We start from the raw sequence: 13,246 nt of genomic DNA on the forward strand, positions 1-13,246 counted from the left end.
GACAGCGCAGCAGTACTGTTTCCAGCACTGAAAAAACTCAACTCTATCCAGAATGGATGGTCTTGAAGAATGGATGTTACCAGGTGGAGAAGTTGTTGCAGTATTTCCCTGTCTTGAAGAGTTGAGCATTGAGGAGCATGGCAAGTTGAGGCAACTCCCAACACTTGGATGTCTTCCTCGCCTTAAGATTCTATATATGAATGGAATGCCTAATGTGAAATGTATAGGCAATGAGTTCTATAGTAGCAGCGGTGACAGCGCAGCAGTACTGTTTCCAGCACTGAAAAAGCTCACTTTGTGGGGTATGGATGGTACCAGGTGGAGAAGTTGTTGCAGTATTTCCTTATCTTGAAGAGTTGAGCATTGGGAGGTGTGGAAAGTTGAAAAGCATTTCGATATTTCATCTATCACGTGATGAACTGAGATATTTGTCTGGTGAGTTTCATGGCTTCACATCTCTTCGAGTTTTAAGGATATGGAGCTGTCCAAAGCTGGCATCCATTCCAAGCATACAACACTGCACAGCTCTGGTGGAATTGATGATAGATAACTGCGATGAGTTGATCTCAATTCCTGGTGATTTCCGAGAATTGAAATATTCTTTGAAGAGATTAATTGTTAGTGGGTGTAAATTGGGAGCTCTTCCAAGCGGACTACAATGTTGCGGATATGGTATTGGAGTGAGCTTATCCATATCAATGATTTGCAAGAATTGTCTTCGCTTCGAATATTATGGATTAGAGGTTGTGATAAGCTCATCTGTATTGATTGGCATGGTTTACGACAATTGCATTCTCTTGTTGAATTAGAAATCACCGCGTGTCCCAGTTTGAGTGATATCCCAGAGGATGATTGCTTGGGCGGCCTCACCCAACTGGAGGTTTTGAGAATCGGTGGTTTCTCAGAGGAGATGGAGGCTTTTCCTGCAGGAGTTTTGAACTCAATCCAACACCTCAACTTGAGTGGGTCCCTCAAACACCTAGCGATATGGGGATGGGATAAACTGAAGAGTGTAACCCACCAACTTCAACACCTCACTGCCCTCGAGGAATTGTGGATATGTGGTTTCAACAGTGAGGAGTTCGAGGAAGCATTGCCAGAATGGATGGCCAACCTTTCTTCTCTTCAATCTCTTTCGATTGTGTATTGCGAGAATCTCAAGTATATGCCAAGTTCAACAGCCATTCAACGCCTCTCCAAATTCAAGCGATTGGAGATTTGGGGGGGGGTGTCCGCATCTATCAGAAAATTGCAGAAAGGAGGATGGCTCTGAGTGGCCCAAGATCTCTCATATACCATCAATCATGTACAGGGAAGTCGGGTTTTTTAATTTTTATTATTCCGTGACTTTGTAGGATGCGGGGAGGAGAGAGAACCAATTAAAGAATTCAAAATAATGAAAGAAGCAGCAATAATTAGACTTCATTCTGTTAAAAATGGGTTATTTTCTCATATCCCAGCATTCTTTAGACATGTTAATCAAAAGCAATTATTAGAGTTAATAAGCCAAGTAGTGTACAGGTAAGTTGGGGTTTTAATTATTCCGTTACTTTGTAGTATGCAGAAAGGAGAATGGCTCTGAGTGGCCCAAGATCTCTCATATCCCATCAGTGGTTATTCTCATATCAAAAATAATAATCAGACTTCATTTTATTATGATGTTAACAAAATGTATCTTATTATCAATAACCATCAATCATTATTATAATATTAATATCACAAAATAATTTAAATTAAAATTACTTTTGTGCATTATCAATAACTTGGAGATGATAGGGACACTCTCACATGCAATAAATAATTTAACTTATATTTATTTGTTTGGACACTATCGCATGCCATTATCAAAAGTAACCATTACTATGTATTAAAATATATACATATCAATGATAAAATCAATGGCCATCCAGCATTCTTCTAATATCATTCTTACAAGATAATTTAACTTATATTTATTGCATTGTCTATGCAGTATTATTTATTTTAAAATCACCAACTTTATACACAATTATGATTCTTAAAACAAACCTAATCATTTCTTGCCTAACCAATTTTAACTTAGCTAATTTCATTTAATAACAATCAATAAGATCATTACTAAGATTGCCAACGAATCACTTTTTAGTAGTAAATACAATTAAAGCTAAAAACACTTTTTAGTTGATCCCAAGATTTTAAAAAGGAAAAGAAAAAAGAAAAAAAAAAGAAAAAGGCAAGTTTGGCTCCAGTTTACATATAAAATATAGATTTATAAATTATATATTGATAATATATTATCTAACTCCAACCATTTTGAATTTTAGCGGCGTTTATTTTTCAATGACTAACACCATGTTAGCTATCTAACACTATGTTTATCTTTCAATGACTAACACCATGTTAGTTATAATATATATTGATATTATTATTTTTTTATTAGAGCAAGTTGAAGAAACTTCTCTGGAATGCGGATCCTCATGTTAACAAACACACTTCTTCTATCTGTAGAATAAACCAAGTGAACAGAGCGAGATAAGAAAACATGATGGAAACAGAAATGGGTACTTAATTGAAGTCTTAAGTAAGAAATACAGAAACAAACTACTTCTATATAGAAATAAATAAAATATTAAACGCAAGAATCCAATGTAAAAGGGATGCAAAATCTTAACAGTTCAACTTCTGTTAGTTGCATGCATAAAAATATAAATTTGGTTCAAACCTTCTTGTTGAGCTCAAAGCATAAAATAGTTTTGAAAAAAAAATGCTGCAAATAATGGTTCCAAAAAAGAACTAGAGGAATGAACAACCAAAATCACCAAAATGCACAAAGATACTTGAATTGGCAGATCTTGTAAATTCACTTCACAAAGTATATTGATCACTCCAAAAAGAGGGGTTATTGCTTAGGAACAGGGATGGCTAACTGATTAGATCACAATTCATAATTTCAAGAGCTAAGGCTTTACAACTACACTACTTGAAAAATAACCACAAGTATTTCGAGATAAGAAAATTGCACAACAAATTGCTAACATAAAAATGAAGTACCAAAAACTATAAAAAATAAAACGAGATCACTAACAGATATATGCTAATAAGGTTGTATTCATATATATAATGGCTGAAGATCATAATTAAAAGTTCTGGAATTATGTTTTTTAGCTGATGAATATATTGTCATCGGTAAGTTTCTTGTATCTTCTCTTCTTTCTTTCACATTAGTGGGATTGTATGATGTATAAATTAAGCTCTGGTGGGGCTCAACATCAATGGAAGAATCGAAATTACTGGTACTCTGTCTCCCTTCTTTATCTCTTCCTTCATGTTTCTTTCCTTTTGTGTTGGTGGTTTTGGAATTTAAACTAAAAATAGAGGAGAACAGTAGAAGTAAAGAAAATTAACTTGTGCTTGTCCAATTACAACAAACTCTGTCTATCATTGTCTCAGTGCATTTATCTTTTTTTCTTTCGTTTATTTGATACAAAATCATTATAGATCTTTTTTTTATATATAATTAATTATTATATAACAAAATTAAAATACACACATTCAATAAATCTCTTAATTTCCCATCATGTTGTGCATATATCTTTTTTTCCTTTAACAATCTTTTTGCAGATGAGTATAATTTAGCAATTTTAGTATAACTTTGAATTTGAATACGGTCCACATGTATCCTAAATGGCATTCAACATACACATAATTCTATAAGTCTTTCTTCTCTATAGCTAGCTTCAATTTTTGTACATTATATATCTTTATAGATACTTATTAAGATTATTTTATTTTGTAGCTAAGTAGGCAATTATCCACATGTTGAGTAGATTAACAGAAACTAAAAAAAATATTTTAGAATATTAACCTTCCATACATTTGACACATTTGATGCAATCCTTGAGAACAAGAAGAATAAAGGCCTCTTAAAAAACCTGATTGTAGGACCGAGATTGCTAATAGAGCACCAACATAAACAGCACCTTGCAAAGTCATAAATCTAGTGATGAATAGGGTGCTGAGCCAGCAAAATGAAATGAAATGTTGGACAAAAAATAAAAAGGGTAAAAGAGTGCAAGCACAATGTATAAGAGAAAACAACTGCAGCAAGAAAAAAAACACAAAAAAGGAACTGCTTCCAGAGTAAAAATGGAGGTTGGAAGCATAACAACTGTGTAGAAGCAAACTTAAAAGAAAGATGGTTAAGATTTGAGTAAAGGAGGGGGGTACTTAAAGTAACAGCTATGAAAAGGGTAAAAGAATGCGAGCACAATGTATAAGAGAAAACAACTGCAGCAGGAAAAAAAAACAAAAAAGGAACTGCTTCTGGAGTAAAAATGAAGGTTGGGAGCATAACAACTGTGTAGAAGCAAACTTAAAAGAAAGATGGTTAAGAATTGAGTAAAGGAAGGGGTGTTTAAAGTAACAGCTATGAGAAGCTAAGAACACATATAAGTGAAAGGAAAAAAGTGAGATGTACCGTCAGATTCTTGAAAGAAGACCAAGAAGCTGACTGAGGAGAGAATGGGCGTGATCTTAGCAGAGTTGACAGCAAAACAGCAAGGCAAGTGATAGATGTTTCACAATAAAAATTAGAAAACAAAGGTAAGGGAAGAGGAAAAAAGAGTAGAATAAAAGAAAAGAAAACAACACTATACTAAAGAAAAGTCAGCATAACTATGTTTCAAAAAAACAAATCCTAAACATTAGCAACCAATGAATTCTTTTAACTCCTTTGTGCATCATCCTTTATGAAACATATAGCCTTGGAAGTGTTGAAACATCTAGTGAATCATCTTTAAAGCATAATCAAAATTTTCTACGAAACCTCATTAGCATTCAAGTAGCCATGATTAAAGTTAAAAAAAATTGAATCTTTAAACATGCATCAACAAGCAACATGAAGCTACTTATGAACATAAAAGCAACCAAAGAAGAAAATTTTTTCAGCACCCAGCCAGCCACAACCAAGAGCAACAAACTTGAAGTCTCGAACATCCACAAAGGAACAACATCATAAAACAACACAAAACAACTCATGAATGCACTAATCTTTAAAGGAAAAAAGAGAGAGCTGAAAAGGACCTCAATGGTTGGCCTTACCAGCACAATAAAACCACATAAGCTCCCCAACAAAGTTGGAAACGCAGGAGAAGAGGCCCCACATAGCAAACAAAATCCAAAACCAAAAAAACCAATGCATAAGATCCCAAATCTTCTGGTTAACCTATCAAAACAATAAAAAAAAACCCAAAGAAAAAACACCAAATAGGGATTGCAAGAGCAAAAAATAACCCAAAGCCAAAATGGATGCAGAGCAAATAGATCAAAACAACTGATACAGCCACCGCCCAAAAACATTCAACAAAGATTAGCAAAACCAATTGTCACAGCCATCCTCACAATTGAAATAAAAAATTAAAAATGAACAGATGTTGCCAAGAGAAAAGAGAAAAGAAAAGAAAGAACCGAAGCCAAGAACAGCATAGAGAAAACAACCAAAAAACAAATGCAAGAAAGAAACCGAGAGAGCACACAACCACGTTTTTCAGGGGGGAGAACAACTAACCATCCGTTACCCTCTTAAATAAAAAAATTAGACAACTTGACACGAAGGGAAAGAATCTAATCAGGACAGCTATGATAGCCAAAGCAAACATGGCAGCCCATCCTAAAACGAAGTGAAATGGAGTGGTAAAGGGGTGCAGGAAATAAATAAAAAAGCAAATAAAATGAAACTGAAAATAAAGCTTTACCAAACCTGGCTCCATGAAAACCATACCTAGGCACCAACCCACAGAGAAGATGGAATGGCTAGGCCCTAGGAAACTGGTCCTAAATGAATAGGACGCTCAATTAGCAATTCCCCGGACACAAATTATAATCTTAACAACTTGCCAAATTAAAGCGCTTTTTATGGGCAATCATTACAGTGCACCGATCCAGGAATGAATGACCTGCAAATCAGAGGAAAAAAAGCCACATCAGCAATGAGATGTCTCACAAAAGCAAGCCGAAAACTCAATTGAAAAGGAGAGAGGAGAAGGGCTGAGAAGCTGCAGAACAAGAATCTCTTACACTTCTTTGAGTTCTAATAGTCTTATAGGTCAAATTCTTTCATCCATTTCAAACTTACAAAACCTGTGGCATCTTAACTTATCCAGAAATAAACTCTCAAATCCTTTGCTAGTTATTCAAGGTAGGGGTCTTCCTTATCTATTATCAATAAACTTGACTTACAACAACCTCAATTTAGAGTCAGTTCTTGATTGGATCAAAGATAAAGAACTTTCAGGTATTCATCTAGCTAACTGTAAACTCAAAGAAAACCTTCCAAAATTTACAAGACCAGATTCTTTGAGCTCTTAAGACCTATCTAATAACTTTCTAATGGATAGCATTAGTGGTTTCTTCACTAACATGTCTCAAGCTGTCACATAACCAATTAAAGTTTGATATTTTAGAAATCAAATTGCTAGATGTAATATCCTCAATGGAGCTCAAATAAAATCAGCCTAGAGGGTTTCTCTCAAGGATTTTAAACAACAGGGCAAACAACTTTCTGGAGATTTTAAATGTATCAGATTTCAGGCACAATCCTGAAACTCATAAAAGGATTAAGCTTGAAGGTTCTAAATCTTATAAGAACATTCTCATTAAATCAGTAAATTTAGGAGATATTTTGAACTCACATCCATATTTTCAGCATACCCTGCCTTAAGCTCAGCAGCCTTATCCACATAAGGCTTCTTCTTCTGAAACAAATCAAAATCTTCTCCAGAAACAAATCGAAATCAAAACATAACAGTTACAGACCACTCTCATCATTCAATAGCTTATAAATGTCCACCAATGATTTATAGAAAAAAGAGAGATAAACCAACACTCACTTCATCAGTCATTAATTTCCATTTCTCACCACCTTCCCTTGCAACCTGAATTTCATCAAATGCAGCATTAGCATTACTATACTCTTTCCTAAGATCACCCCTTATGATTATTAGTATATCAACTTGAACAACATAATAAAATTGAAAATGACAAAACTATTACGTTTCATTTATCTTCTTAACATTCTTAAGAGTGTGGGTTGCCTTATACTCTTTCCTAAGATCACCCCTAATTAAAGAACAACACACATCAATACAAACTCCACTCCCCATATTCACACATTATCATCACATTATATTACACCACACAAACAAGCAACAAAGAGCATTATCACATGAGGAGAAAAAAAGTAATGGGAGGTCGTTTCAGTGCATTTTGATCATTACCCTTCTCTTTCTTCGCTTTCGGCTCTATCAAGATTGTTGTCTTCCTACAAACCAAATCACTAATTCACAATCCCCAAATCATGACAAACAATCAGTTGATTAATCAGATAAAAAAACAAAATCAATGCCTCTTAGCATCAAGGCTACATTATGGAACTGAACTAACCATAATTCATCTTGATTTTAGCATCAAGACTACGGCCTTGGAAACTTATAAAGCCACTAGCAAATCCTTCTTACACTCTTCATTGCATGTATCAATTTAAAAAAAAAAAACAAATGAATTACTTCATTGATTCCTTAATTAATTTCTGCAACCGGGTTCTCTCTTTCTTAAAAAATTCAAAGAACCATGATTGAAAACCCTATAATCAAGTCGAGAACACAAAACTAGAGACACCCAGAAACAGAGTTTTTTCAAAAATCAACCGGGTTACTCAATTTCTTCAAAAAAATCAAAGAACCCATAATTTTAAACCCCAAAATCAATTCAAGAACACAAAAATAGAAAAACCCAATTTTTAAAAAAAAAAAAAACAAATCATAGCTACATTTCTTGAAAATCTTCAAATTCAAATTAATAACACATTCTTGAAAATCTTCAAACTCAAATTAATAGCACAAATAAGAAAACCCAAAAAAAAAGTAAAAAGAGGGGGGGTAACGCAAGTAAATACCATTTAACAAAACCACTATCATCTTTTGCACGAACAAGTGAAGTAGCAGTGGTAGTAGCAAACCCATTAGTAGACTCGGCTCTTCCTCCTCCTAACTTCTAAGAGATTTTAAGAATGAAAATAAAAGGAGAAATATGCGTGTCTGATTGACTGAGAACCAATCTGGATAACATCCAGAGGTGCCTTAGTGATGGAAATGGCTTGTAGCCAAGTTCCATTCACGGTGTTTACAAGTTAGTGAGCAAATAGAAGAAGAGAGAGATAGAAGCAGAATTCCACGCATTCAGCTAAACATTAATTCATTATGTTCATTACTATCCTTCTCCAATTCTGTTACAAATCTTATATATGAAGATAACTTCCTATATTCTCGCTACTGGCCACACGTGGCATCTTTTCTTAAACAAACCCTGCGCTAATAAAATGCGCGTATAGTTATTACTAAATCCTAATGGTCATATTGTCTAAGGTTCATTTGATTTGAAAACGACCTTTGTGTCCAGTGCAATTCTTTCCTCCCCCTCGAGTCAAACTTAACTTGTGACAAGAAGGAAATTTCAGTTATGACAGCTGGAAAATGGCGCCAAATTGTTGGTTTTGTTATGAGAGGGAAATCATTTTGACATGGAGAGATGACTTGGACTTCCTATCCACCATTGAATTTTTCTCATATTTTTAAATCAGCAGCTTGGATTCAATCTCTCATTTTTGTCTCGCCCTCCAAGAAACCCTCGCAAAGTACATGGTTGAGGTATGTGGAATGGAACCCCAGTCGCTAGAGGTATTTATAATAATTAATTAGTATCTATTTGTTTTATAAACCATCGTTTTATCTTTTATAATAGACGATTTTATCAAGTTTTTAAGTAATTTTGTCTTTTTTTAATTTGAAGATATATAGTCATCAAAATAATATAAAAATACTAAAAAAATATTAATTTAAAACAAAAAAATAAAATAATCAATTTTTTTCATAAACACTCTTTAAATGCAAAAACAAATCTCCATTGATTTTTCGGGAATAAGCACCAAAACACAATTAATTAAAGTGACATGGAAATAAAATAACAATAAAAAGACATTATTTTTCTACAATCTTAAATTTCAATTTCAGAGTTTTTTTTTCCTTTCCCTAGAGCACTATTGCAATTTTGTTTATTACACGTAGATGATATTTTGGTTGCAAATAGCAATTTGGGTTTGCCACATTAAACAAAGCAATGGCATAAAAAGATTCACAGCAAATAATAGAAAATATTAAAATTTGCTTAGAAGGACAATATAAAAAAGGTTGTGAAAAGATTTTAAATGATAATTAAAAAACTTTATTATCCATAAAACGTGACTTTATCACTGGAAAAATATACAGAGCTTAGAATTTGAGAATAATTTTTTAGATTTAGTTAGTTTTTTTATTATTTTAGAGTGGAGATGCTTACTATGAGTTAGTTTTATGAGGTTTACGTTTTTATTTTGAGGAAAAAAAATAGTAAAAAATATAAGTCTGTATGTAGCCATTAAAGATAAAGATGGAAGCATCGTCATTAAGATTTTATTGTTAATAAAAAATAAAATTGCTTTGTTTTTTCAATAAAAAAGTATTAATGTTAATCCAGTCAACCAAGATCGGTCAAACATTTTTTTTATTCAACCTAAAACTTAAACTTGGATGCGGCAGTGCGAGGCCTTTTCTTCTCCATCAACATTGTTTTCAAATTGATTGTTTTAATTTCTTTCTGTTTATTTCACTTGTAAAATAAAATTACAATCCTTTTGATTTATGAATATGCTTTTGTTTTTTCTTGATTTTTAAGATTAAATCCTCAAATAAACATTTAGAAATACTTATTAAATTAATTTAAATATACAAAATCAATATATATAGAAGCATTACATTTTTATAAAAACAGATAATTTAGCCTGGTCTCATCCTTCTGCGTTAATAACACGACGGAGACCAGTAAAGCCAGCAAACGTTATAAAATGGAACAGAGAGGGTTCTATGTGAAAGATAGTTCCATTATATATTTTTGTAACTTGTAGATTAATTATTACGATATTAGTAATCAATTCCTGCAATTACCTACCTTTATCAGTGTTGTCGTTTACAGTGGTTTAGGGTTTTTTTTTATGTCTATTTCAATTAATAATAATAATAATTTAATTACTCGATAAAAATATTATAAGATAATTGAGATTCTAGAACAAAAAAGTTTATTACAAATAAAATTTACAATCATAATCATAGTTGTTATAAAGATTACTGCTTATTAGTTACAAGCCTACTAGTTATTCTTCTATTAGTCACCAGCATGCTGAATCTTCCGGCCAACAAGATTGTTAGCTTACTTGATAAAATCATTCCTTATTTCAAGGATCGCGTGACATCTACACTATTTTTGCTTTCAAATTATACCCACGTTAATTCATTACTTGTTTTAAGGATGTCCCAATATACATACTCTTTCTTACATAAATCTGGATTTTTATGGAGATTTTTTAATAATAAATAAATATAAAAAAAAAAATTCAAAAACTATTTTTAAAAAAATAAACATGGCTTTAATCTACAGTTAAGTTTAATGAGTTTTTTAGAGATATTTGACAGTATAGCAATAGTTGTTTTTTAAAGTATTTTCACTCAGAAAAATATCAAAATAATTTTTATTATATTTTTTAAAATTTATTTTTAATATTAATATATCAAAACGATCTAAAAATATTTGAAAAATTAATATAAAATAAAAAAATTCACAAAAAAATAGATTGAAACTCACTCTCAAACACTCCTTTCATGTCCATCACTTCATCTCTTTCTTTTTTAACATAATTTTTATATATAACAAGTAGAAAGTTTTTTATATTTGGAATCATTGTTAATTTCTGAATTACTAAAAAGTGTGTAAATGTACAGAGAAATTGAATAATATGAAACCTACTTATTCTTCCTTTACAATACGAGGAATCTATATAAGAAGTGTGATAATCTAATTTTTTATTTTTTATTTTATTATTTTTATTTTCACTATATTTTTTGAAAATGATAAAAACATAAAAAATAATGATGAAAAACAAATAAAAAATAAAATAAATGAATAGTAAATTAAAATTTGGGTTAAGGCAGCATGATTGAAAATTTAAGGATTTAATCAAACTTTTGATTAGTTTAATTAATCAAATCAAGAGATTAATTGAATAATTGATACGATTTGGAACTTAATTGAACTTGAAATTAGTTTAATTAATTAAATCAGGAGCTTAATTGAACAAATATAAAGTTTCAGGGCTGATTTGGGTCATAATTGCAAGGAATTAAACTCTAAGTACCAAACTGAAAAGGTGGTGGTGCTGTAGAGGGCTTAATTGATTTTTCCAGGAGTAATTTTAAAAGAATAAAATGTTTAAGAGTCAATTAAGGACTGAATTGAAAACTTATGAAACCAGATACTGTTTCGTAACATGCTTTGAAATGAAGGGGTCCAATTAAAGTTTATCCAGGGGGCTTGATTACAAAACGTCAAGGACCAAAACGCAAATGGCCATTAACATCAAACGGCGCCGTTTCCAGACCCTGTTCACCTTCTTCACCCGACCCCAAAATACGGATACACAACGATGCATCGCCATTACTCCTGCAATAACAGTCACGTAAGCTCTTTATTATCTGGGTAACGGTATGGCATTCTCTGGCTATTATAGCTAGAGAAAGAAAGCAAAGAAAAGGAGAAAAAAGAGGGTGAGACCGTTATACTTCGTCTTCAGTAGCAGCTCCAGAGCTCCATCTTCAGTAGCCACTGCATCAGAAACAGGGCACTCCAGGAGAGAAACACAGGGACGAACTGGAGAGGAGACGAAGAAGAACAGGGCAGCTCGGTCGTCCAGCACAATGCGCCATCGTCTTCGGCTACGCCTCGCTGCACCAGGTCAGCCGTTTCTCGTCTCTCCCCGCCTTGCATTTCAGAAGGTAATTTTAATTACCTTCGCACTGTGCAGCGCATGCGTGAATAATTCACGCATGCGGTCTACATCAGTGACCGTCGGATCACTGGCTTGAGCCAGTGACCAGGTCAGACTGGTCTGACTCAGCTCAAAAAACAGAAACTGCTATGACCAGGCTGGGGGTCAGGCCCATCCGACTCAATCTATTTTAGGCCGAGAAAGTGTTCGAAAAAGTATACCCTTCCTTGACCCTTCATTTTATTTCCATTTGTTTAGATATTTAGCCAAATGAGCTTTTTGTAAAGTCAGAAAATTTTAAAAATATTTGTGGGTTTATTTATATTTATTTATATATTTTTTATATTTTTTAAGGTGTTTGAATGTGTAATTAATATGTATATTTTTAATGTGAAAAAAAATCTAGTGTAGAATTTTTTTGTAAATAAATAAAAATATATACCTGTATTGATTTAAATTTATTTTATTTATTGATAATAAAATCAGAAATATCACATGTTTTATTTATTTGTTATATAATATTTATCAACATCAAAATAAAAAAATATTTATAGTAAATATTTATTGATATTAAAATAAAAATTATTATAAATAAACTATCATGACATCAACTAACAAACTTTTACAGAAAGATTGGTGAATCATTTAAGTTAAATGATTCATCTCCTCCATCAAATTAGAATCAGATTACGTACATATATTTTGCCTATTGATCATAAGTTCTTTTTATCAATTCTAGTGAGTGATTTTTTGTAGAGTCAATGACAAGGTGGTTTTCTCAAGAGTGTGTGACAGTTTTTATAAGTCTTCAATATTCTTATGAGTTATTGCTTAGCTCAATCTCAAGCTCTTTTGATGCAGTTGTGCTCGTGGAAACTTAGAGTTTTGAACATTTAAATAGGATATGTCACAAATAAGTGAGTGTTTGGAAATGTTGCAAAACATGTTTTATAAAAATTTAATTTTTTTTAATCTAATTCCATAGTATGTATCAGGAAAACAAAAATAAGAAGGTTTTGGCGGCATATGAGATATAGTATCCTCTACTAGATCCTCTCTTTGCCTCTCCCCAGGCTCTTTTCTTGTCATCACATCTTTCCTTGTGCGAACCCTTCTTGTACAAGTTAAAAACTTATTAAATTCCTTTTTTTTTTTCATTTCTGAACCTAGATTAGGGCTCTGATATCAACTATGAAAATATTCACTTGTAAACTTAAAATATATAATGTATATATTTGTACATGTCAATTTTTTATTATTATTATATAAATATTATTTTTTTTAAATTTTGACAGAGTTTTCTTTATATTTTTTATATACCAAGTTATCAACTTAATTATTTTTTAATTTGTAACATCA

General features: G+C 32.1%; 1 pseudogene; it reads left to right on the top strand.

Annotated features, from left to right (window-relative positions):
- LOC105113401 (disease resistance protein RGA2-like) overlaps positions 1-1,454 on the top strand; it is a 4,154-nt pseudogene extending 2,700 nt beyond the window's left edge.
- Positions 1,455-13,246: the final 11,792 nt, after the last annotated feature.

This window comes from Populus euphratica, unplaced genomic scaffold (assembly GCF_000495115.2).
Source record: "Populus euphratica unplaced genomic scaffold, PopEup_1.0 scaffold416.1, whole genome shotgun sequence".
NCBI lineage: Eukaryota > Viridiplantae > Streptophyta > Magnoliopsida > Malpighiales > Salicaceae > Populus > Populus euphratica.